Here is a 26,944-nt window from a genome sequence, read left to right as displayed (position 1 = left end):
ACCTCTACTCCTTTAACATTCTCCTGTCTTAATTCTACCGCCAGCTGTCCATTTTTCCTTCCTTCCTTGGCTCGCCTTCCTTCCCACTTGCCTTGGGATGCTACCCATCTGTCTTGTCCTTCGTCCTTCATTTATGTCTTTCTTCTCCTGGCTGCTCTTACCATCCGCTTGCTGACTCCGCGCTGCCATTTGGCATCCACTTGCTGCCCCTTCTCGGTCTTGGTGTCCTGCCCTCCCTTCATACCTTTCCATTTCTGCCCCCACTCCTCTTGGGTCTGTCCTTTCTCTACCTGCTTTTGTCATCCGATTCGTCTCTGTCCTCTCCTCCATCCTTTGTTGTTCCAGGAATGATCTATTCTGTCCTGACTGCGCCTGCCTTCGTCCTTCTTCCCTTCCATCAGCATCACCTGAATTCGCTAGATGCTTGTTATGCCGCCTATCTTCTTCGATTGCCTATATTATTTGTTTCATTTCCTCATTCTGGATAAGCTCTTCCCCTCCCGCATCTCGTTGTTGCTTTCTGTTGTGGCATCCCCAGTTCTCAAGGAGGTCTGTCGTGGCATTTACTTTCCTTTTCACATGGGATGGTATGGTGTATGCAATCTTCTGTAATTGCTGTTGTAATTTTGTTATTACCCAGGCCGTCCTCCAGCTTTTGCTCAGCTTTTCAGCTGTTGCTCCCTGCTGTAGATGTTTCATTGTTTCTATTACCAGCATGGAGTCGCCTTCTATCTGCAGTCTTTGGTATCCTTCTCTTATCGCTATCTCTAGTCCCCTGTTTAGCGCGTGGTATTCTGCTTCATTATTCGTGGCGATGTCGCAGTCCATTGCATATGCCCATTTGATTTTCCCTTCCTTGTCTCTGAATATCCCTCCTATGCCAGCCTCCCCTGGGTTGCCTTTGGCCACCCCGTCAAAATTTAGTTTTATGAATCCTTGTGGTGGGTTTCTATATCTTTCTTCGGCTCTTGCCTTGCCTACATCATTTTCCTTCCCTATCCTGTTTGTGTTTTTTACTTTGATTTCTAGTCTATTAATGATGCGGGTCTCCACTCCTTCTGTCTTCCAGTCGTCCTCTTGCCAATTTTCTATATTTACTGTTTCTCTTATGCTTTTCATGATTTGGGTCCACAATTCTCCTTTGTCTTTTTTATCTTCACTGAAGATTACCCTGTTTCTTGCCTTCCAAAGATTCCACAGGAGAAACCCAATTGATAGATTCCATGCATGGTTCAAGATTATGTTGTGGTAAGGCTTACTGCTCCACTTCTCTATTGTTGTTTTTATGCTCCCTATATTCCTGTCTGTAATCTCGAAAAGTTGTTGGTGTTTTTGCCACAGGTTGTTACTTATATTGCAAGAGTTTGCGACGTGCTCCATGGTTTCTTCTTGTTGCTGGCACAATGCACATCATGAGGGCCCATGCATCCCTTTCCTTCTTAATTGGTCCCAAGTCAAGGTGTGCCCATGCATCACTATCTAGGTAAAAAACGCCACTTTTGGCCAAGTTTTTAACTGCCATATTCGTTTCCATTTTTTTGTATCTGCATTTCCACCTCCTCCTATCTTTATATGGTAACCTTCTGAGCTTGTGAACATGCCTTTTATGCGTTTACCCCATCTTAGTATATCTATTCCTTCTTTAATTGCAATTTTCGTGGTTGCCATTTCTTTTTGATAAATTATCCATTGTTCAGTTTCTGGGGCTTCGGGCCAGTCGCTTTTCATCTTCCATTTTCTCTACTAACTATTTTGTTCCACTTCCGAATAGTTTCTTACTGCATCTTCCACTATTTGGGTTGTGTACTAATGGATTTCTTGGAGCTGGAGTTCCTGGCTCAGGATTCCTCTCTGTTTCCAAGCCTCCTGCCAAAATTTTCTTTATCCCCCTCTCGAATTTCCCAGAATTTGTTGTCTCTTATCAAGGCTCTGTTCATGCTTGCCACGTTCCAAATGGCTAAGCCTTTCCTTTCTACTAGTGCTCGGAGTTTTCCTTCCAGAGTCCTTACTATCTCATATTTCTTTTCCCAAAGCTGTTTCCATAGGTCATTCCCTCCTTGAACCCATCTCCACCATAATTTTGCCCCCGTGACTTGGTTTAATATGTAGGGGTCTCTTAGTCCTAGACCTCCCTCATTGACGGACTTGCTTAACCAGGTCCATGACAGTGAAGCCCACTTTTTTGATTTATTTGATCCTTGCCACCGAAAATCTTTGAAGAGTTGTACCATTTTCTAACATATGGTTTTGGGGATCGCTTGACTAGCCATCTGATAGATTGGCATAGCTTGAAGAACAGACTTCAGGAGTATAATGCAGCTCGGGGTATTAAGCATTCTGAACGTCCAGTTGTCCATTCTTTTTTGAATTTTCCTTATCAATCCTTTCCAATTCATTATTATATTCTGCTGATCACTCAGTTGTACTCCTAAGTATTTAGTTGGAAACTACCATATTTTGAACCCCATTGTTCTTTCTAGGAAGGCCTGGTTCACCCTTGGAGTATTAAAGAAGAATATTTCAGTTTTCTCCTTATTCATCTCTGTTCCTAAGGTTTTTGTGAATTTTGTAAGGATCTCCTCTAATTTTTTTGCTTCCTTGAGATTTTCTTGGTTGTACATCATTACAACATCCACGAACTATTGATGTGTGATGGTTAAGTCATCCCCCCATAATCTTAGCCCTTTAAATTCTCCTCTGCTTACTTTTGCATTGATTAAACGACCTAAGCCATCCGCTGCTAAAATGAATAGGAATGGTGAAAGTGGGTCTCCCTGTCTTAGGTCATGGGATGGTTTAAAAGTGCTAGTAGGGGTCCCATTTAGCAGGATTGACATACTTGTAGTGGATATCATGGGCATTATCCGTGCTATCCATCTTTCGTCAAATCCATATGCTTGTAGAATTTTTTTGAGATATTTCCACCCGCGTTTATCATAGGCTTTTGCTAAGTCCAGTTTAACCATCATTCCTTTATTTCCCGTCCTCTTTAAGGAATGAATCGCCTCTTGAGCGACGATAATCCCATCCACGATTTGTCTTCCTTTCACAAATCCTGTTTGTTCTTTTGCTATCAATTCTAGGAGTAGAGGTTGTAATCTTTTTACAATTATTGTAGCTGGAATTTTATAGATTACATTACAAAGAGCTATTGGTCTGAAGCTATGAGGTTCTTCAGCCTATTCTACTTTTGGTATTAATGCCAGAAAGGTAGAATTCCATGTTGGATGCATTCTTTTATTGCTTCTTGATTCTTCTACTGCACTAACAATGTCTTTCTTCATAAAACTCCATGTTGCTTGAAATAACTCTGCTGCGAATCCATTTGGGCCAGGAGCTTTATTTTTCGCCATTGTCTTTACTACTTCCTCTACCTCTTTCTCTGTAATTACCCTTATGAGAGCCAGGTTTTGTTCCCTGTTTACCTTTTTTGGGATGTAGTGACTTATCTTTGCTATCTTCTCGTCTCTGTTACTTTGTGGCTCTGTTAATATGCCCTTGAAATGTTGGATTAGGAGATTTTACATTTCCTCTATCTGGATTACCCTGTTACCTTGTTTGTTTTTGAGGGAGAAAATTCTATTCTACTGCCTATGTTGCTGCATCACTCTGTGGAAAAATTTTGTGTTCCGTTCTCCCTCTTTTAGCCACTGTACCCTTGACTTTTGACGCCATAGGATTTCCTCCTGTTTTCTTCTTTCGTCCAATCTGATTAACACCCCTCCTTCTTCCTGCGTGAACTCCTCTATTCTCACTTCTTCTATTATTTTTTGATGTATCATTTTCATTGCTATTTGGAGCTATTCCTTGTCTTTATGTATGTTGCCAAATTCTTCTTTGTTCCAAGTCTTAAGTTTGCTTTTCAACTCCTTAAGTCTCAGTTGGAGTGATTGCATCTTATTTTTGCCTTGTATTTCCTCTTTGCTATTCTGCCACCAGTTTTCCATCTTTTCTATGAGTGTTGGGTCTCTCAACCAGAAGGCTCCAAACCTAAAAGGTTTGTGCTAGTTTTGATTGTTCATGGCAATTTCAAGTTTTATTGGCCAGTGGTCTGATCCTTGGCAAGGTAAGATTGTTGCTTCATAGAATAGATCTTTCCCAAGGAAGTCTTCTGTTGCTAAGAACCTGTCCAATCTGGAGGCTATCTGCCTGCTGCCTCCTCTCCTATTATTCCAGGTGTATTTTCCGTTGATAGTATTTATGTCAATCAATTGAAGGGTTGTCTAGGTCTCCCTAAATCTCTCCATGTCTGCATCCTCCCGTTGCAGTCCTCCTTTCTTTTCCATTGTGGTTGTGATCATATTAAAATCTCCTGCTATCACCCACAGTTTTTCTGTGTGCAGGTTACTCAGTCGAAGCATCTGGGTTAAGAAGGCCTCTCTCTCTATCGGAATGTGAGGTCCATACACCGCTGATACAAGGAACCAGTCTTTATGCCCTATCATTCTGAATCTCCCTGAGAGAATCCTTCTCATTCCTATCCATAAGTCGACCACTACTTCTGCTAGATTCCATAAGATTGTAATACCCCCTGCACTCCCTTTTGAATCTAGTGTCATACTTTCATAAGAGGGCTTGATTTTTTTTTAGAATTTCCTCCATTTTCGCCCCCATTATTTTTGTTTCTTGAAGCAACATAATTTGAGTTTTTTCCTTTTTGATCCTCTCTACCAAGTACCTTTGCTTACCCTTACTGTTAAGCCCTCTTATATTCCATGATGTAATAATCATTGGCAAGGTTGGTTTGTTTGTTGGAAGACCGCTGAAAGTGGAACTACTCTTCTTGTATTGACTAGCATTTCTCCCATGACTTGAATTGATTCTTATAGGTTCTTTCAACCTCGTTTTTTCCCTCCTTTCCATTTGTTTTGATATTCCTAGCTATTGTCATGTGGTGTTCCTAACTGTTCATTGATCCCTGTAGTTTCGTGCTCCCTTTTTTCTTTGTATTTTTGGAATATTTCTTTGTATAATTTCTTATCTTCTTCTGGGATAAACCGCTCCTCCAGGTTTCACCACTTATCTAGAAGGCTTCTCAAAATTTCCTCTTCTGTTGTGGGATCGTCCCCTTTGTTTGTGTCGACTTCCATTACTTCATTCTCCTAGTGTTCCTCCTTTTCTATTCTCCCTTTTCCTCTATTTCTCCTTTATCTTTTTTTCTTGTTGCTATTGACATCCTGATTTGTTCTATCTTCATGATCTGGTTCCTCTTGGTATTCCATACCTCAAGTTTCTTCTTCTCCTTCTTCTGTTTGTAATATTTCAAACCTATTTGTCTCTTTTCCTTTGGTTTGTTGTTCTTTCCTTCCATCCTTCGGGGTTTCTCTAGGAGGTCGTTTCTTAGTTTTTATTTCTTGAAACCCCTCATTATCCTTGGTGGTTTTCCTCTGTAGCTTAGTTTTTCTTTCCTCTTCCCTTGCATTTAAGGGGAATTCCTTGAATAGGTGTCCATATTCATGACATTTGCTGCATCTAAAAGGAATGTGTTCATAGTCCAACGCCTACTGCCAGACTTCCTCATGATATTCTAGTTCGACTGCACTTGGTATTGGGTTTGCAATGTTCATATAAACACATATTCTTGCATACGAGGTGTATCTTCATCTTTTAGTTGATTCTACTATCTTTACAAAGCTGCCTATGGTATTCCATATCCCTTCAAGTATCTCTGGGTCTCAGAAATCCAAAGGCAGTCCAAAAAGTCTAACCCATACAGCTGCTGCTAGGAATTTTTCTTTATTCGGGTTATAGCATTCCTCCCAATACCTCATAAATAAACCTGAATTTTTATGGAAATATGGGCCATTTTCAAAAAAAAATTCTTTGTCTTGCAGGTTTCAGAAGATTACCGTAAAGAATCCTCGTGCACCTAGCTTCAGTTCAATGTGGCCACGTGGCTGCCATTTCTGCTGGATCCATCTTGTCAGTTCTTTCTCTGAGGGCCAGACTCCAATGAAATTGCAAATCATTGCGTGGTCTTTCATATAACTTTTGTACCTTTCTAGTTTGTTCATTGGAATGAAAAACCTCGGTTTCTCCGCTGTGCAGGGAAGACATTTTCCTTTAATTCTTGCTTGCCAATGGGCTCCCAGGACTGGTCCCAGTGTCCTTTGTTTAGCCTCCACTTTGCTGTTGCTTGTTCCTTCTCCCGCTATTGCGTCTCTGTAGGAGGGGATCTCTCCCTTCGTAGTCTCTTCTGCCATATCTGAGCTGCCTGTCCACTTCTTTCTGTGTCGATCCACTTGTTTTCGAGGTGGTCCGCATCGCCTACCTCATGGCCGCAAGGTCATTAGGGTTGCAGAGCTCCAAGAATCCCTCATCGAAAAAAACTTTTGTTAGCTCAACCCATTATTGAAGAAAGGTATTTGTATTATTTAAAAATTATTCTAACAAAATTATATATTATATTTTCATATTTACGTAGATAGAGGTCCTCCCTATTGGAATTGGGCACTTTAATCATTTTACTAATTAAAAATCGCATGATTAAACCTTGCTTAAATTATTTTTTTATAAGGCTTTGTTATAGAAATTTTTGTGCCTTACATCTATAAGCATGAAATGTCCATAATCCAAGGGATCCAAAGTCCCTAAAGATGTTGTTACAGCTCCTAAAGGAACAAGGTCAACCAATGACAGCTTCTCCCAGAAGTTCTCCACCAAAAACCACTCAGAAACAGTCAATTCAGGATCAATTCAAGTGCTCTGCTAGCTGCCTGCGTTGCAAAGCACCCCAGTACACTGTCGAGGTGCGTTGCAACGCACTTGAATGCACTACCCAGGTGCGTTGAGTGGGAAATGACAAGTGGCAGAGTCATTCAACGAGGTGGAAAGACCATGGAAGCTTCCAGAATCTTCTCCAATGACACTTGCCTCACTGAATTCGACCAAGTGATGAGTAAGAGGCTTTCAGTCTCCAAGTGGAAGCAAGAACTGACAGAGAGAAGCCACAAGTCAAAACATAAGCTGACTCATCCTCTCTGCTTACATCTATATATGGATCCCTCATCCCAGAGATCGGAGAGGCTGGAATTTTGTACTTTGCAGAGAATTGCTGTTGGTTTGATATTGAGATTAGTACATTAGGTGATTTATGCTTTGTTGGAGGAGAGGAAGGGATTCCTTTGCTGGGAGGTAGATGCTGGATCGGGACTCACTTGGTTGTATCTCCTCTTGGACTTTCTTATTCTATCAATAAACTATTTGAGTTTCTCCTACATGCTGTATATCAATGATGTTTTGCTATATTTGCATGTTTAGCTTAATCTGATCCTGAGCTTTTTATGAATGTATATCTATATCTTCGTGTAGTTTCTCTCTCTTGTGATCTTGTAGGAATTCGGTGAAGCTGGGCCGGTAAGGGAACAGGGAGCTGGAAGCCATTGAAGAGAGGAGCGATTGGATCAACAAACTAGCGGAAGACACAGGTTAGTTACATCCTTCCTCCTCATTTACATTTCATAAAGAAGAATACTCAAGTAGTTTTCCTTGTTTGTTTCTAAGGCACTATCACACCTTAGAGTGGGATAGGGGCATTCTGAATTAGATACTTTTCCCAACAACAGGCTTGATTAAAAATTTACCATGCCATTTGTTAATTGACACCTATTAGGACTAACCAGAATGGGAAGACGACAAAAAGTTACACACACCTACCTTAACAAGAATAGGAGGATTACAAAACCTTACACATACACTTGTCATAGTAGTGTAAATGTGCATTTCGAAATAAGATGATTATCCATTTCAAAACATTGATAACCTATGTCCAATTCCAAATAGCAGGGTCCGTCAGTTTCATTCACCACACTTTCCCCTTCTATTAACATCCTCTACTTCAGTTTCCATAGATCCACCTCCATTCCCCGAATCATCTTGCTAGTTAATCATCCCTTTGTCCCCCTCTTTCTCTACTCCTTCGAGTACTTGTTCCACCACTCCCTCCAACAATTTTTCTTTGGCCCTTACTAGCATCATGGATATGACCTCCTTTTCTGCTAGCTCAACCAGATTTTTCCAAGTCATAGTGGTTTGTAACAGGGCATGTATCACCAATAATCTGATGAGACCATGATTTGTAAGGACTATCAATGCTTGGCAGGACCAACACGCAGACTGGGCTATCAATTGAAGATTGTTCCAAAGGAAAAATGGAATATCTATGTGATGCATTTAGAGAAATCGAAGATATACTAAAATATTAAAATGATACTTAAAAAGGGTAGAAATCCGACCTTCACAAGTGATCTGTCGCATTACAAAATATGAATCTCTTCCCAAGGTTGTGGCAATGATTTATGGTCATAACCTTTTCCTTTATTTACCACATTCTTCCCTGCTTGTAGGAATAATTCCAGAAATTCTAGGATGGGTATTTTCAAGGCAAACCACTTCTGCCCCCCATGCGGTAATCCACTGACACTCGAAATGAATTATCCTATTCTGCGAGTTTTTAGTCTGCAAACCATGGAGCGATTCCATTCCAAATTTAGCATAAACTCAATTGTCACCCCTTCATCAAACCCCTGTAACCCTTCAAAGTAAATGTGCCATCTTGCATCTTGGAAAATTTGCCATACTTATGGTTGACATCGAACCTGCCCTGTGTTTTCTAGTTCATGTCTAATGGCTTGGCCACCCATTCTGTGAGTTGTTCTATATCAACACTTAGAGTAGTAGCAAGTCGTTAATGGGGTTGTTACCCGATAAAGTTTGTGGTAATAGGGATGACTATAAATTCGAGCGAAGGTTATGGTGAAATCAATGGTAAATACGATATTATTATGTTAATTATTCCAACACATTGGAAATGATCGTATTTTAATGACGACTTGCATATTCGTAGTGATATAATTTCCAATGCGCATGGATATATGTGGAGGGTACGGTGAAGATATGAACGGATAATGATAATAATGGTTGGTTAATGTGAAGTTTAATAATAATGATGAAGTGGAATCATTATTATTAAACCTCCCTTAAATATGATATCTCCCCCAAACTAAGGTATGATCGTCCTCGGTCATGGTTGGTCATGTCATAAATGAAATATCGATCAAATCCACAGAGTCATTTGGGGATGTACCTGACAACTTACCTTAGTGGAGTATCAACTTCGATGGATTAACAACATCAGTGGATTATCAACATCAGTGGAGTAACAACATCGATGAAGTAACAACACCAGTGGAGTTAGCATCAGTGAAGTAACAGCATCAGTGGAGTATCAACGTCGGTGGATTAACAACACCAGTGGAGTATCAGCATCGGCGAAGTAACAATACTAATGGAGTATCAACGTCGGTGGATTAACAACACCAGTGGAGTATCAACATCGGCGAAGTAACAATACTAATGGAGTATCAGCATCAATAGAGTAACAACACCAGTGGAGTCAGCATCGACAAAGTAGCAACACCAGTGGAGTATCAACATCATCGAAGTAACAACACTAGTGCAATATCAACATCGGTGGAGTAACAACACCTACAAGAAAGGGAAAGGAGCGCTACTAATGGAGTAGCAACATAATTTTAACTTTATTATTATCCATTATATATATATATATATATATATATATATATATATATATATATATATATATATATATATATATATATATATATATATATATATATATATATATTTGGTTATTTATTTATTGAATATGAGGTGCATAGGAAGTATTTTCTGCACAAATGATTTCAAAACCAGAGTCATTAGAAATATTCTTAATAAAGGAGTCCCTAGAGGTCGGGCGGTGATATAATCTGAGGCGATGTTTGTTTACAAGTAAAGGGGTATGTGCCTCATCTATTGTTGTAAGTTTAATAGTCCCATTGTCAAACATTGTGTCAACCTCGTATGGGCCCATCCATCTAGAGCAGACCTTTCCTTTGAAGTCCTTGAATTAGGAATCATAGAGTAATGCCTAATCACCTTTTTCTTGATGATTTTTTCGTGCCACTTATTTCGTTGTTGCTGGATTGCAACAATATTCTATACAACTATCAGACGAATTTCATCTAACTCATTGAGTTGTTCTAGTTGGTGTTTTTGGGTTGTAGTAAGATCCAAAATTACTTCAAAATATGTCTTGAGAATCTTAATTTTGAATTCCACACAAAGGGGATTTTCCATACATAAGATCAAATGGTGAAAACCCTGTTGTATTCCGTCATGTAGTTCTATATGCCCAAAGTGCTTCAGGAATTTTTTCAGCCCAATTTCGGTGATGGTTACCTATAGTCTTTGTGAGAATGTTTTCCAGTACCTTATTTGTGCTCTCAACTTGACCATTCACATGAGAATGATATGGATATGTCACCCTATTCTTGATTCCATATTTTCCATAAGTTCTGCTATTGAATGTGATGTAAAATGTGCCCCTCCATCTGAAAATATCTCTCTAGGAGCCCCATATTGAGCAAATATTTCTTCAAATAAAAAATCTTAGACAACTTATTTAGTGGCCTTTGCTACAGCTTTGGCTTCCACCCATTTTGTCACATAATTTGTGCAAATGAGGATATGGACTTTCTGATGAGGAGGATTGAACAACCTGACAAAATCGATAGCCCATTTTTCAAAGGGCTCAAGGATTGATTGAGGCTGTAGTAGTATTTCATCTGATCGAATAGGCTAACCCATCTATTGGCAACTGTCACATCCTCGGACATATTTTCTAGCATCATGAAAAATAGAAGTCTAATAGTATCCCATCTGCAACACCTTATGACAAGTTCTCTTATCTCCAAAATGCCCTCCACAAGGACTGTCATGGGAAACCTTCAGAATATCATAGATCTCATCCTCTCCTACACATGCCAGATTTGTTGATCTGGTCTGGTATAGAAGAGATATCCTTCTATCCATGTATAGCGGGCACTTTACTAGATAATTCTTCGTTGTTCCCTGTATGAAAAATGATGAGGTACCTTACCTGCAACAAGATAGTTAGCAACATCTGCATACCAAGGGGTGCGAGTAGAGATTGCAAAAAGATGTTCATCGGGAAAACTATCTTCTATAGGTGTATCTTCATCATTAATATTCATCCTAGACAGGAAATCTACTACCATGTTATCTTTTCCTAGTTTATCTATAATAGTGATATCAAATTATTGCATCAATAATAACGATCTTGTAATTCGTCCAGAAGTTATAGGTTTATTCATCAGATACTCGATGGCTAAATGGTATGTGTGTACGGAGGTTGGGTACCCTATAATATAATGCCAAAATTTGTTAACAACATAAATAACAGCCAAAAATTCCTTTTCAGTTATCGTATAATTGAGTTAAGTAAGAGTTAAAATATTGTTGACATAGTAAATCACATACGGTTTCTTGTCCTCATGTTGTCCCAAAACTACTCCTACTACTGTATTAGAAGCATCCATGGAGATATGCAACAAAAGTTTCCAGTCAGGGCTGCGCAATATCGGAGCTTCACAGACTAGTTTCTTGATTTCTGAAAAAGTTGCTTCACATGCATCAGTCCACACAAATTCTGCATCTTTAGGCAATAATTGGAAAAGTAGAAATGTTATTTTAGAATTGTTTTCTATAAAGAATCAATAATACCCCGCATAACCAATAAATCTACGTGCCTCCATTGGTGTCTTTGGTGTAGGAAAATCTAAAATTACCTCGACCTTAGCAGGATCAACTGCTATTCCTACGGCTGAAAGTAAATGCCCAGAACTATCCCTTCTTCCATCATCATATGCCATTTTACTGGACTAAGAGAGACATGTGTCTATTTACATCGTTTAGGTAATTTTTCTAAATTTTTCAGACCTTCTTCAAAAGAATCGCCATATGCAGTAAAATCATCCATATAAATTTCAACACTATCATTAAATAGATCAGATTCCCAATATCGCTCATTGGAAGGTAGCAGATGCATTACAGAGGCAAAACAGAAGGAATTAGTATGCAAAAGTTCCCCAAGGGCAAGTAAAAGTAGTCTTATCTTGATCTTCAAGAGCTATTTGGATCTGGTTATATCCACTAAATCTGTCCAAAAAGGAAAATAACTTTTTCCCGGCTAGTGTGTCGAGGACCTGATCAATAAAAGGTAAGGGAAAGTGATCTTTTTGGGTTGCTTTATTCAATTCCCTATAATCAACACAGATCCTCCACTTTCCATTCTTCTTTGGAACAATGACTAATGGGGATACCCATTGACTGTCCGAGATTGGATAAATAAACCCAACATCCAATAGCTTCTGTAATTCTTCCTTGACAATGTTTTTCAAAGAAGGGTTCATCCTTCTTTGTGGTTGTCAAACAGGTCGACATTCCTCTCTTATATATATATATATATATATATATATATATATATATATATATATATATATATATATATATATATATATATATATATATATATATATATATATATATATATATGATGGGTACATAGATCAATAGGGATTCCCTTCATATCTATATATTCCCAAGAAAAGGCTTCCTTCTCATCTCGAAGAATTTTCAATAATTGTTCAGTCTGGGAGGGCGAAAGATTAGGATTAATGTTCAACATTTTCACTCGATCGAATTCTATTGCAATACTATTTTGGGGTCTTTTGAAAGGAAAATTTTCAATTTTTGTTTATGGTTCAATAGCTTCCAGAGTAGTGTAGCTCATAACAGAGTCTAATAATTGTTGTTGGGTCGAACCAGAAATGGAATTAGGACTACTAATAAATTTACTAATGGCATCATCTTTCATTTCATCCTTGAAACAAAGAGCTTCACCAATGGTGAGAATTGGTCTAACATCTTCATTTTCAGGCTCAAGCTCATCCTTGAGTGAAGAATTTTGTGCTAAGGTAAATCTTGGTTTGACCGATGAACTTGGTTCTGCAGGTGGGTAAAGAACAAGGTTCTTTGTGATTTCTCCATTGGATATTACCATGTTTCCTGATCGGCACTCAATGTAGGCATTTGCAATAGCGAGCCAAGGCCTACCTAGAATCAGGGGATGCCTGTTATAGACATATTTTGGCACTGCAATCCCAATCATATATGTCCATCAACCAAGGGCTTCTAAGTCCCTAAAAGTGTTGTTTCATACCCTAAAGGAGAAAGGTCACCTGATTACATCATCTCCCAAAAGTTCTCCATGAAAAACTACTCAAAACTGGTCAAAGCAGGACCATACAGACTGCCGAGTGCTAAGGGTACGATGCATCTCACCTGCCACATGAAAAAAGTGCAATGCATACTGGAAAGCCCTTCTGTAGGATGCGATGAGCGACAGCAGACAAATGGCACAAGCAGTTTGCTAGGTGGAGACCCTGAGAATCTTTTAGAAGCTGCTCATTTGACACTTGCCTCTTTGAATTTGCCAAAGGATGAGTAAGAGATCATGAAATCTCCAAGTGGAACCAAGAACTATCAGAGAGATGACACTAATCAAAATCCCTGAAGCTGACTCACCCCCCTGCAAACATCTATATATGGATACCTCATCCCAGAGATCCAAAGGTTGGAATTTTGTAATTTGCAAAGAAGTGTTGTTGGCTTCTCTTTGAAGACATTGTTAGGTGATCTTGCTTTGTATGAGGTGAAGAGGGCTTTCATGCTGGGAGGATGGCGCTGGGTCAGACCAATTGGTTGTAATCCTCTCTTCTACTACTTCTATCAATAAAGCTATTTGAGTTTTCCTCCATATTCTTGTGTATCACTGAATATTGCGTTGAGATATGCATTTGTATGGTCAATATATATCTGATCCTATATTGTTTACAGTGATAGATCTCTATGCTTTGATGGTATTATGTTGCTTTAACTTTACAGGTGCTCTTTGAAGTGGGACAAGTAAGGAAGGAGTGGCAATATTTTGTCGAAGGGGAAAGGAAACAAGCAAGGAGCCAAGTGAAAGACTGAGGTTGGTACTCTCTACTTCTTTCTCATCTATCTCTCGTAAAGGAAAACACAAGTGACTTTAGTTTGTTTATTTCTAAGATAGCTACCCGTCTTAGTGGGACTAGCAGCTCTGAATAGACACTAGTTTTCCCGATAACAAAATGGCGACTCCACTGGGGAGAGAATAGTTTGATTGCTTGTCTCTATTTGTTTGCTTCATAAACTATAGACGGAGCCTAAAGTTAAGCCAGCTAGCCTTCGAACTGCATTTGCTATGCAAGTGCAAAGTAGATCAATGCTGCTTCAGTCAATCTCCAGGTTTGTTTATGAACTGAACAACTGACTTGCAAACATCCTAAGTGCCCTAGAGGTAGCTCAAGTAACCTCATTAGATCAGCCCCTATACTTTGTATTTACTGACTATCATTAGCTCGGCCTAAATCCCTGAACTAAGCTGCAAACTGTGACCAAAAACCAAGTTAAAGTCTCGTCCCTGGACCATCACATTGTCTCCTTTTGGCAGACTGGATGCATCGCACCTCCCATGTGCAATAGATGGGATGCATCCCTGTTTCCCTCTGTTACAGGCGCGATGATCAGGTAAGACTATTTCTACCTCCAGATTTTGGTTTTTTCTTCACTGTCTTCAACTTTATTCAGGAGTTTTGCTGTCTGTGATCAGTATACCACTGTTGAAACCCCCTTCCTTTGCATTATTCAGCCTCTATTGTACAAAGAATTGTGAGTGTTTTTATGTATTTTTCACCATCTACAGTTCTCCTTTACAAAATAGTATCTTAATTGAATTGTCGTCTTTTGATTTCAAAGTGTCGCAAGTGTCATTTTCAGTCAAAGAAAAGAATCCTTCTCTTTTTGATAGTTGATTACATTGTTACTCTTGTATTTGATCTGAATTGATAGTATTTCAAGTGTCGAAAGCAATTTTCAATTCAAAATTGCAAAGTGTCTTCTTGTCTTCCTTTCATTTTTTGAAAAGAAAATCGTTAGTACTGTCGCTTTGAAAGAAGAGATAATTCAGATTTGTATTTAGAATTCTTCTTGTCATTCACACATTAAGAAAGCGGAAAACAAATACATGCATGTGCATTTGCATTTAGACTACTTGTTGATTTTGATTTAGGACAGTGCATCTAGTGTGTGCTCTCTACTCTATGTTGAAAGGATTTCGCTTCTCTTTCCTTAGTAGCTAGGATTTTCATTACAAAAAGAAGAGTAAACGACTATTTATCATCTTAGATTGCATATTTAGGAGTTGTATATCTACATCACGCGATGAACCTTAAAGGAAAACTTCTTAAGAAAGATCAACTGTAAAATAAATTCAATGAACATAAAAACGCTTTGGAACCTAACGCACAACATCTAGAAGTCTAGGCTAGAGACGTATTCCAACGTCATAAAGCCTGGTAACTATCGCTTTCATCGTAGGTTGGGTGATTCCTCCTCTTTGAGATGACAAGTGCCAGTACGGACTTGTGCTCCCACGTACCGTCGAGTATATATTGGGAGACCACAATAGGCTATATCCTTTATCCTTAGGAAGCTGTGTCTGCCACCCTATCGATCGCAATGCATTGAATACAGCATTTGGGAAGATTGACTGTCGTATTATAAAAAGTGTTCTGCAGTTTTGCGATTGGTTTGGTAATCCCTCTGTCTAGATTTCCATAGTAGTCTCTTTCATTCCTTTTCAGACTCCTTAAAGGAAAAGGTCCATCTGAGCACTTGTCACATCAGGCTCATTAAAAATCGAAGGCGACTAGATTCATCTTTAGCTTTTTCTCGACTCTTAAAAACTGAAAAATCAAGTTGTTTCAAAGTGTCTAAAATTCATTTAATTCAGAATAAGATTTTCCCCTCCTATTTTGAGTTGATCAAATAATCCGCAATCATGGAAGAAAGTCAATCAAAACCCCGTCATTCATGGAGACTGACGAGTCAATTGTCTTTGGCTCTGGAAACGAAACCATTCTGAGCCAAACGAACTCATTTAACTGGGTCAAAGTCTCCTGGTTTGTTTGGAACTTGTGTTTCAACATCCTCTGAGACTCCAGCTACTCCAACCATTTCTGGTATCCCTACCTCTAAAGAAGAAGTTCCACAGTTACAAGAGGACATTAGAACTGATCTTAGTGTAACAGTAAACACTTCTATTCCTGAACCAGCTCCATCTAGAGTTGATTCAAAAGGTGTTACCCCTCCAGCATCTATTGCTGCAGAATCTATACCTTCTTCGGCACCAAAAATATTTTTCGAACCTAACGGTCTACCACTTCCACTTGGATTGATTGCTATAGAAGAGATTATGGAGGTTCTTCCATCTAGTACTCCATCACATTTTTGAACAGGGATCCACCTATATCCTTCTACTTCAGAAGTTAATACCCCTTCATCGCAAGTTCCTGTAGAATCGCTAGGAAGTCTTTTGGATGACTCGATATGTCTAGACAACCATCAACATCTAGGACTGTGTCATCCGATACATAGGTAGTAGAACCTCCTACCACCACTCCAATGATGTTCGCTGGCATACCATCTGTCACAACTAGCTCTCAACTGCTAGAGGGCGTCCACCCAGGGACTATTTCGACAATATGGTCTGTTCCCGTTTGTTCGCCCGGAATGATATTTGGAATTTCTTATGTTGAGTCTCAGCAAATTGGTCCTTCACAACAGTATCAATTTGGGTAGTCTGGTCTCCAAAGTCAAATATTTCATGTGAGCACTGGATTGCTGCCGTATGGGGGGCAATATGCCCTTTCATGGTTCCCTCCGGTAGAACAACCATATGAGAGTTCACAACTGAATTCGGTTCAAATTGGAATCACATCGAGTGGTTGGGTGCCAATACTGCCTCAAAAAGCAGGAGTTGTATACTCAATGCAACCAAGTCTACCTGTGTTGAATATCCCCACTACACCAGCTATTGTGACAGTGTCGCAAGTACAAGCGTTGCCTGTTGTATGCTAGCCTCAAGTTTCTCAAGTCGTAATACAACAACCTCTTGTTTCCACAACGCAACTGCAATCACCGGTTAGTGGCTCCTTAACTGGAGCGATTCAGGCTCAAACGGGTACTATTACCCCTCATCTTGGTCAAACATCTAGTATTGGGCAACAGCAAATCGTTTCACAACCATGGCTAGTGCAACATTAACAACCGCAATTCTAGCAAGTGTACCAAGGACCTGAGCAACAAAAATTTGCAAGTAATGGGCAGCCATATATTCAAAACGGTTATCATCAATCATCCCAAATTGGTTATGCCCAACAACCTTATCAAATACATTAGGCTAGTATGCAAAGACCCACTGCTCAAGCAATCCCATCTTATCTTGGGTATGCTTCGCCGAACCTGAATCAACAGTTGCCCTTCGTGGCGACTTTAGAGTTACCAGATATAAATCGGCTAACAAACGATCCAATTGCTTATGCCCCTTGGTGACCAGCGATTCCTCATAAACTTCTGTCAAATATTCCTAAATTTAATGGAAATGCAGGTGAAGATCCATCAAGTCATGTGATGACCTTTCATCTATGGTGTTCCTCCAACACTCTAAATGATGATTCGATTAGGCTTCGCCTTTTTTAGTGAACGTTAACTGGTCCGGCAGCAAAATGGTACATCAAATTGCCTAGAGCTTCGTTTGATAACTTCGACGCCCTTGCCACCACCTTTTTAACCCATTTTCAGTTACCAATAAGGTACGAAATAGGAACAGAGCTTCTTACCAATTTCAAGCAGACGATGGCCACTCACATATCTGATCATATTCATGAGTGGCGACGTCATTGTAGAATGGTAAAAACATATGTTCTTGATCAGCTACTAGCTGAATGGTTTATTAAGTCATTGTTACCTTCTATTACAGAAGATGTGGCAAAGGGAGGAGTCGTCACCGAAGAGCAAGTCATTGCTCGTGTGCAATATCTAGACTTGATCTATACTCAATTTGGCACGCTCTATGACAAAATCCCTGATGCTCCCAGACCAGAATTTTCCATTCCTCCTCCTCCTAAATCAAACAAGGACTCTCATGTCGGCGATGGCGTGATAGGTATGACAAGCACGAAATCGACAAAGGCTACATCTAAGAAAGCCCGTAAGGTTTCTGGTCAAAATGAAAATGAAGAACTTCTAGCCTCGGAGGTTAATGTCGTGTCAACCGACAAAGGCAAAGAACCAAAGCAACTAGGGGGCAAGAAGAAAGGGAAGAGAAAAAAGAAGAAACAGGATGATTCATCTCTTGAAAAATCTTCTACAAACCCTTCTGGGCAAAAGAAACCTAGTCAGCCATGCCTCATATGCGATGAGGATCATTGGACGAGAGATTGTCCATATAAAGCTGAAGTTAAGAAAATCTTTAAGAATTCAAGAACTTCAGCAGTATTGACTGACCCATTTCCGAACCCAGGAACCAATCTAGTTGCTAGCGACAATGCTTCCCCATCCCAAGTGCTTATGTTGTCCATTTCAAAATAGCAAAATGATGCTTTGATATCGACAAGGAATAAAGATTACGGGAATCCACAGCTGTTGAACAACAAGGCTACTGATCAACCTAGTAGTTCGACAACAACTTCGACCAAAGTTGTGCCACCCATCATTCCTGAGCTAACAATAAAGCTGCCAAAGGGAGTAGTACACAAATCGACATTTAATCCTTGTGCCAGAGTGGCACAGAATTATAATATAGTAGAGGACCTGGCCCAATCGCCGTCCGCTATGTCGACACTTGAAGTACTGCAAAATTGCCCCTCCCAAAAGCAGGCTCTATTATCAGCAATAGGTGGGATTGACCCAATGGATTCCAATCTTGTGGCCTTTAATCATAAAGGATATGAACCTCAGTTACCGGCTCAACTCGCTTTCCTCATTCAAGTGAAAGCCCTTAAAAAAACTATTCACCGAACAATTATTGATGAGGGGGCATCTACATGTATTATGTCAATGAGTTGCTGGAAAACTTTAGGATCACCACCCTTGTCGCGATCGTCAACGACGTTAAGAGCATTCAATGGACAAACATACACTCCATACAGGGTTTTGAGTAACTTACAAGTTGAACTGGGGGGGAAAACAATAGAAATTGATGTTGAAGTTATTGATGGAAATATTGATTATAACATCCTACTGGGAAGGCCTTGGATTTATGTTATGGCTGCTGTTGTGTCAATGTACTTCAGAAAGATTGCATTTCCTTTTCGAGGAATTACAATCGTTGACCACCAAACTTTTCTCCCCAACAATTCACAAGTTATGGGAAGCATCCCAATGATCCACGGAAGCTCTCAATTGCTTCAAAATATCAGAGTAGGCCTGCTAAAAGACCCTACATTGATGGGTACTTTTGCCCTACCACCTCCAAACAACCTGGTGGAAGTGGCCACAGTGGGAACCTGCAATATGGTATCTTCCATTCAGAAGATGTCCGAACATGATGTTAACATGGATCATCACCAGGTATTGCCTCCAAGCCCAATAGAAATATTGTAGCAATCAATGTTCTTGGCATGGCAGGCAAACCCAAATGAATGCTCATCAAGCATTTGGGTAGATAGGTCAAAAGAGTATGGTACCTCTTCGGATCCTTGGTCGCATGTACATCCTACAGACGAAGGAATTGTTCAGTCAATGATCATAGAGGGGGCACCATGGGAAGATTACCACCATCGTTCCCATCTTCCGGATTACAACGAAGATTACTCTAGCGACCTTAATCATCCATCAGTTTTTGATTTTCTATCAAATACTGTAAATACGGTGGATTCCGAGTGAAATCTATCCAATATTGAAGAAACTATCGCCATAAATATCTTGACCAAACTAGATGTTGTAGAGAATATTCATGTCGGCAAATCTTGTTCTTCTTCAGAACTGGAAGTATATTACACTCTCTTTCGCGAGTTCAAAGATGCCTTTGCATGGTCACATGAAGAAATGTCAGGCATTGACTCGAGCATAGTTGAACACGAAATTAAGATGTATCTAGATGTCAAACGAGTAAGACAATAGCTTCGGGAGGTGCACCAAAGAAAGCCGCTGCGATCAAGGCAGAAGTTGAAAAACTTCTCCATGCTGGTTTCATTTACCTGGTTCCTCTAACTGATAGCTAGTTTGTTTGTTTCTAAGATAGCTACATTTTGGTTTAAAGAATGCAGGGGAAACTTTTCAGAGGGCAATGAATTATGCCTTCCACGACATCAAGAACATCGTTCAACCATACCTCGACGATCTTCCGGCTCATTCGCGAAAGCGGACTAATCATCCACAACATTTGAGAGCAATATTTCTACGTTTCTGACACTACAAAATAAGACTCAATCCACACAAGTGTGTGTTTTGTGTCGGTTCTGGTTGTTTACTTGGCTTTGTAGTTTCAAGGATGGAATTCGTCTCCACTTGTGCAAGGTTCAGGAAATCATTGATTTTCCTCCACCTTCAAATTTGCTTTAGATTTAGAAACTCCAAGGGAAAGCAAACTTTTTGAGGAGGTTCATTCCAAATTACGTCGAACTTGCTAAAGGTTATACGCGTCTGTTCAAAAAATAAGTAGCCTTCAACTAGGATCAGGTTGTGCAAGCTTCCTTTGATGCTCTAAAGGAATCCCTAATAAAAGCATCATTAATGTACGCTCCTGATTATCAAAGAGAGTTTAACCTGTATCTGGCTACAACAGATACGACCATCACAATGGTTTTAGTTCAAGAAGACAATGGAATAGAATATCCTATTTATTATTTAATTCAAACTTAAATGATACAGAAAGAAAGTACTCCTATGTTGAAAAGTTATCTCTCGTAGCTGTTCAAGAAATACAGAGATTTCGACACTATGTTCTCTTTCGAAAAACTATCGTTTTGTTAGATTGCAACCCCATGACTTACATCTTGTCACGACAGTTTCTTGGGGGCAAATATTCAAAGTGGATAGCAATTTTGCAAGAGTTTGATCTGGAATTCATAAAATCCAAATCAAAGAAAGCTCTAGTTTTCGCGGAGTTACTATGTGATTTCCCATCATCGTCCAACGATTCAACATCCAAAGCAACAATCGTGGATGAATCTTTGTTTCTGATATCTTCAAGCGATCCGTGGTATGGAGATATAATCATTTATCTCCAAACCCAAACATATAGGTCCAATACCTCTCGCTCAGAACAACGACGTACTCGATACCAAGCAAAAGACTACATGATCGTCGGTGATACACTTTACCGTCGTGGTGTCGATACAGTTCTGCGAAGGTGCCTCACCCATGAGGAGGCCGAAAAAGTCCTAAATGATTTTCATTCAGGCGCATGTGGGGGGCATCAATTTAGTTATGCTATGGCACAAAATATTTTATGAGCAGGATACTTCTAGCCAATGATGTTCAAAGATTGCATAACTGTAGTCAGAAGTTGTCATGCTTGTCAAATCTTCGACTGGAAAACTAGAATACCACCCGCGCCTCTGCAGCCAGTAGTTGCTGCTGGGCCATTCGCTAAACGGGGCATAGAATTCATGTAATGTAACCCCACCTCAGCCAGGGGGCATGGGTATATCATAGTCGCAATTGAATATTTTATGAAATGGGCCGAGGCGATGCCTACATTAAACAACAGCGGTGAAACGACCGCTCTTTTCTTTTTCAATCATGTAGTCTCCAGGTTCGGCGTTCCACAAGCTATAGTCACAGATCATGGATCGCATTTCCACAATCACATGATGGTTTAATTTTCCGCCAAATTAGGACTGTCCAACGACAGCTCTACTCCGTATTATCCGCAAGCGAACGGGCAAGTTGAAGCGATCAACAAAGTCCTGAAACACATGCTGCAAAGGATGATTGGAGTCCATAAACGGAGTTGGCACCTAATCATGTACTCAGCCTTGTGGGCATACCGGACATTGGTGAGAAATGCGACCGGGTTTACGCCCTTTCAGCTGGTGTATGGCCTGGAAGCGATCTTACCAGTTTAGTGCGAAATTTCGTCTCTCAAGCTCACAGTTGACCTCCTCCCTAGAACTTCAGAGGAAGAAGCTCATTTCTTAGAGTTAATCCAACTGGATGAAACCCGTCGTGACGCCGCCTTGGCTAACGAAGCACATAAGAAATGAGTCAAAGCACAATTTGACAAGAATGTCAAACCCCGCGTTTTCTCAGAAGGCGACCTGGTCTTGCTTTACGATCAGGAATCCGATAAATTGGGAGCAGGTAAGTTCCAGTCTTTGTGGATGGGTCCCTATATTTTTAAGCATGTATTAGCAAAAGGAGCCTACGAGCTAGTAGATTATGATGGGATTCCACTGTCGCAACCCTGAAACGGGTTGTACCTTAAACGTTACTATGCTTGACTCGGCATGGTAACCTCTTCATATGCTTTTGTTACATTTTTTTTTTCATTAAGAGTGATCGTTTTGGTTAGGTAATCCACTTTTTCATTTTGTTACAGATGTCGAACCTATTGGAATCATTTGTTGGATACGCCGACGGGGCGAGTCGTAGTACGCGGAACCTATCTTCTGTAGCTTGGGCCATCTTTGATCCAAGTGGCGAGTTAGTGAGTTTCAGAGGGGTGTGTATTGGTCAATCAATGAACAACATCGCTGAATATAGCGCATTGATAGAGCTCCTCTCTGATGCCATCGTGCATGGCATACGCTGACTTGTCATCAGGCTAGACTCACAGCTTGTCATTCTACAGCTTACCGGCATCTATTCCGTTCGGAATCCAGCTATCTATCGTATGTTCCTAAGGGTCAAGATTTTGGAAAGGAAGTTCGATTCTATTCAATATCAACATATTTCCAGAAACTTAAACACATTAACCGATTCATTAGCAAATTATATGTTAGATAGACATTTTCAACATTTGTAAAAGAAAAGCATTTCATTAATAATTGCATCAGGATCATATAACTTAACCAAAATAAAGTTCCGAAAATAAAAAATATATATAACTATTTATAGTTTGTACATAGTGTTCTGTGTCTAGGACAAAATCGGTCATATGACCCAAAAACTCAAAATACAAGGGGGCACCCTAATCTAATGGTGCTGGTGATAACTAGTCACTGCTTGTGCAATCATGCGCAAGAGCCTAGTCCATCGGCTCGGCTGGCGCTGTAATCCCAGAGGCAGCTCATCGGTCCTCACATCCGGAATATCGAGGGTGAGACCCTTGATCTGATCCTCCAACACTACAAGGGTCTCAAATACATCCAGGTTTCCAAGAATGGCCCTCCCTATAGCCTTTCCTGCTGGAACGACCGCTGCTACTCACGGGCGCACTGCTGGTCACACGGGCCCGATATCTGAATAAGTACATGAGTTTTGATTAGTATTGATAAACACTTGAAAAGCATAAGAACATTATAAAAGCAATAAACAAGGGATATGGTTAGAGATTTTCACCTATGATACCCCACTGCTTGCCGGCCAGCAGCACCAAATCTGGGTCACCCCGGAAATCCATCCCGGCATATGGATACTCGGCATAAACCATCTGCTGACGGTTGAACCACTTGAAGAAAGCATCAGAGAATGAAACCTGCGATTGACCAGCATGTCTGGCCATAAGGTCAACCCATCTCTGCATCCATGGCTCAGTCGGTAGTGGTAGGCCAAGTGAGATGTATTGTGGCTGCATCAGTGGGATCTTCTCCAAGGCGAAAGCGGTCAGAATAGAACCATAGCCAAAGTTCTTGGATCTTCCATTTTTCACCTTGGTAAGCTGTTCTTTGATCACTGGAAGTACTGCATCACACCAGTTGAATACCTTGGGTTCGAGGCATTCCAAGGTGTACTGCATATAGGACCTGTTGGCCAAGTGAAGGGTCACGCTACCAGCCAATCTAGCAAAGGTGAATAAAATAGTCCTCAAGGACTGGTCTGTGACATCTTGGATACTGATCTTTCCGTCCCTGCTCAGCTGAGATCCTTCTCTACAGTATCGGCGAATATAATCCCTCACGGATTCACCCCCATGGGCAGAACCTGATAATGAGAGAGGGGCACCACGCCTCGATAAACCGGTCAAAAAGTAGATGTCCTCAACAGTCATGGGGATGGATTTGCCTCTTATCTGGAACACTTACTTTTTAGGATACCATGCATCGAGGAAATATTGCAACAAGTTGATTTGTTGCCTCATGCTAGATATGCGGAAGAACTTGAGCAAGCCACAGATCCGCAATGCAGTTACCGTACTTGGATCATGTAACGCAACCATGTCCTCTTCTTCATGCTCGCATTCACGCCATGTAAAAACCATTTTTGCTTCGATGAATCTCTGAGAAACAAACAAGAGAAGAATTAGGATCCTGATTTGGCAAAAAACAGGAAAAATTTCCATGAAAAAGCAGTGCAAAAGTTTTCCTCCTTGCACCCATCGCACCCTAGCTGTGTACTAGGTGAGATGCATACTGACTGGCCAATGGCCAGCCTAGGATTCATTGCACCTTTTGATGTATACTAGGTGCGATGGGGGCAGAATGAAATGTTCAAACCCCAGGGGCCCAAAAAAGTAGGAAAACATGCTCAGAATTCAAAAAGGAAAGAATTCAATTGAAGAGCTCAGGTTTAGCTCCTACCTGGTCCAGACAGCACCGAAAATCGTCCACAGAATCTCCCAGAATCAGCTGATGAAAATCAAGGGGGAAAACACCTCCAGAGCTCCAACAATCACAACTCCAAATGAAATGGTAAAATGAGGGGTAAAAAACTATTTTTAAGTTACTTTTCACGTAATTTAAGTAGGGTATTAGTTTTTAAACTCATTTTTCAAGCATATGTCCTCATTTCTAATCAGTTTGATGGAGCAATTGAATACGTAGTATGAACGTCAAAAGAACATAGTGTTAACGATGAATCGAATATTAATGACCATTATCATGAGCAGTTTTACGCGAAGTTCAAGCTCGTTAAAAAATAAACCTAGCAATGAGCATATGTTCCCCCGGAGTTTAAGCTCATTAAAAAATGAACCCACCTCCGATAAATAACCATTGCGATCGCATAATTATCAACTTTTGAGCCTTGGTCATGTTTTTACCATTACCTCCACTCTTTCTTAGCTGATCGTACACCTCCATTTGATTGTTTACCCCTTTTGAGGAACAACTGCGATGAGTGATCCTATTAGCCATCTTCTTTACACTGCCGTGATTGAAAAGTTTCAAACATTACCTGGAACCAGCTGCTATCCGAAAACATCACTCGTTCCTGAAAAAATGAGTCTCCTTTAAGCTCTTTTCATCTGACTCGTAAAATATGAAAAGATTGCCAAGCAATTGGCCTGTCCAGCTCGTTAAAGTGATTGGAAGTGCCATCCCTCCTCTAGATTTTAATCTTTTTTGGACCTGAGGGATTATTACACAAAAAGATCGAGCGTTTGTCTTGTTCGGCTCGTTAAAACTATCAAAAGGTCATCCCTTTCACATTGTTTTATACTTTTTCGAACTTAAGGGATTATATTACAAAAAAGGAATATTGGAGTTTTCTTTTCGTCTCTTTTCAGACTCTCTAAAATTGAAAAGAACCGAGTTATCCTTGTCGTTAAAGTGATTAAAACAATAGCGACAAACTTGTCCATTCAGACAAGAGCGAGTCTCACTATCGCTAGGCTCGTTAAAACATAGCGACGGGTTTGCCCAAAGGGAAAATTATAGAACAAGCATATGCTATCCTCCTCAAGCTTGTCAAAAATAAAGAGGTACTGGTTAGAAATGACTGGGGAAAATTGGGAAGAAAACTTGAAGAAACTTTATTGGTAGCAGGTCGCTCTTGAACATGAAACTTTCACTCCATCACCATGATTGAGTCGGGTTGGGTTATTCCATTCACCGGTCATATCACCATTGGTCCACTGTACCATCCACTTTTGGGGTCAACGCTACCAATCCATTTTAGTGTCGCCGATATGTTCAAGAGAAGTCGCTCAGAGGATTCACCTACCCAGCTTGTGTCTCATCCACTGCAATACCTTCACGCTTCATTCTTTCATCATTGCCACCCTGAACCTTGTATCATCAGATCGTTTTCACCTCCACAAAATCATTTTCTCCGTTACGCGTCGTAGTTGTGGGATTCATTAATGCCCTCCTACGACGGGTCACTTCTTATCGACATCAGCTCGTTATCCAAGAAGTCAACCTAGGAACAACCTTTTCAGTACTTTGAAGCTTGCATGCCTCAATGGAAAGTTTTTCACTTCCGGTGACAGGTTTACATTAATGGCCTTCGACCGAAAGATTTTGCGTGGTGTTCAACATCAACTCATGTATTCAGACCACGTGAATTGTACTGCATTACCTTGAGGGTCATCATCATCATCGGTGATTCCTCTCGTGCTTGTTAACAGCTTACATCATTGGCTGGTAATCAGGTGATGTCTTTCCATGTTCGACATCAGAACATCTTTTCACATGGACCGACGTATACTTTCGGGCAAAGATTGAACGAGTTTTGAAGACCCTGGATCTAGCTTCATCCATCCGGTCTGTGATATATTCAGGAAAATAAAGACATCAAATGTACATCATTGCTGCATAGATAATCATCCAAACTAAGGGATGATGGCTCTACCAGAATCATCAGTCTGCCACACAGATGGTTGTCTGTCCTATGTACATGAAAATGAATTTATAAAGCTGAGTATGGGAATGCCCGCCCCAGCTAGATCATGAAAATATTATGAAGATAATGTATTTTATTGTATCTTATTACAGGTCACCTTCCAGTTCCAAAAACCTCGAATCCTCATAATAAAGCATTTCACCTAACATCAAAAGATTTATGACCTCATGCTTTAGGGGGCAACTGTTATAGACATATTTGGGCACTACAACCCCAATCATATATGTCCATAAGCCAAAAGCTTATAAGTCCCTAAAAGTGTTGTTTCATACCCTAAAGGAGCAAGGTCAGCTGATTACATCATCTCCCAGAAGTTCTCCATGAAAAACTACTCAGAACTGGTCAAAGCAGGACCATACAGACTGCCCAGTGCTAAGGGTGCAATGCATCTCACCTGCCACATGCAAAAAGTGTGATGCATACT

This window comes from Pinus tabuliformis, chromosome 4_1 (genome assembly GCF_031772625.1).
Source record: "Pinus tabuliformis cultivar Carrire ecotype Pingquan chromosome 4_1, CPIR1, whole genome shotgun sequence".
Lineage (NCBI taxonomy): Eukaryota > Viridiplantae > Streptophyta > Pinopsida > Pinales > Pinaceae > Pinus > Pinus tabuliformis.
The sequence above is the reverse complement of the archived record's forward strand: the minus strand, read 5'-3'. Positions refer to the sequence as shown.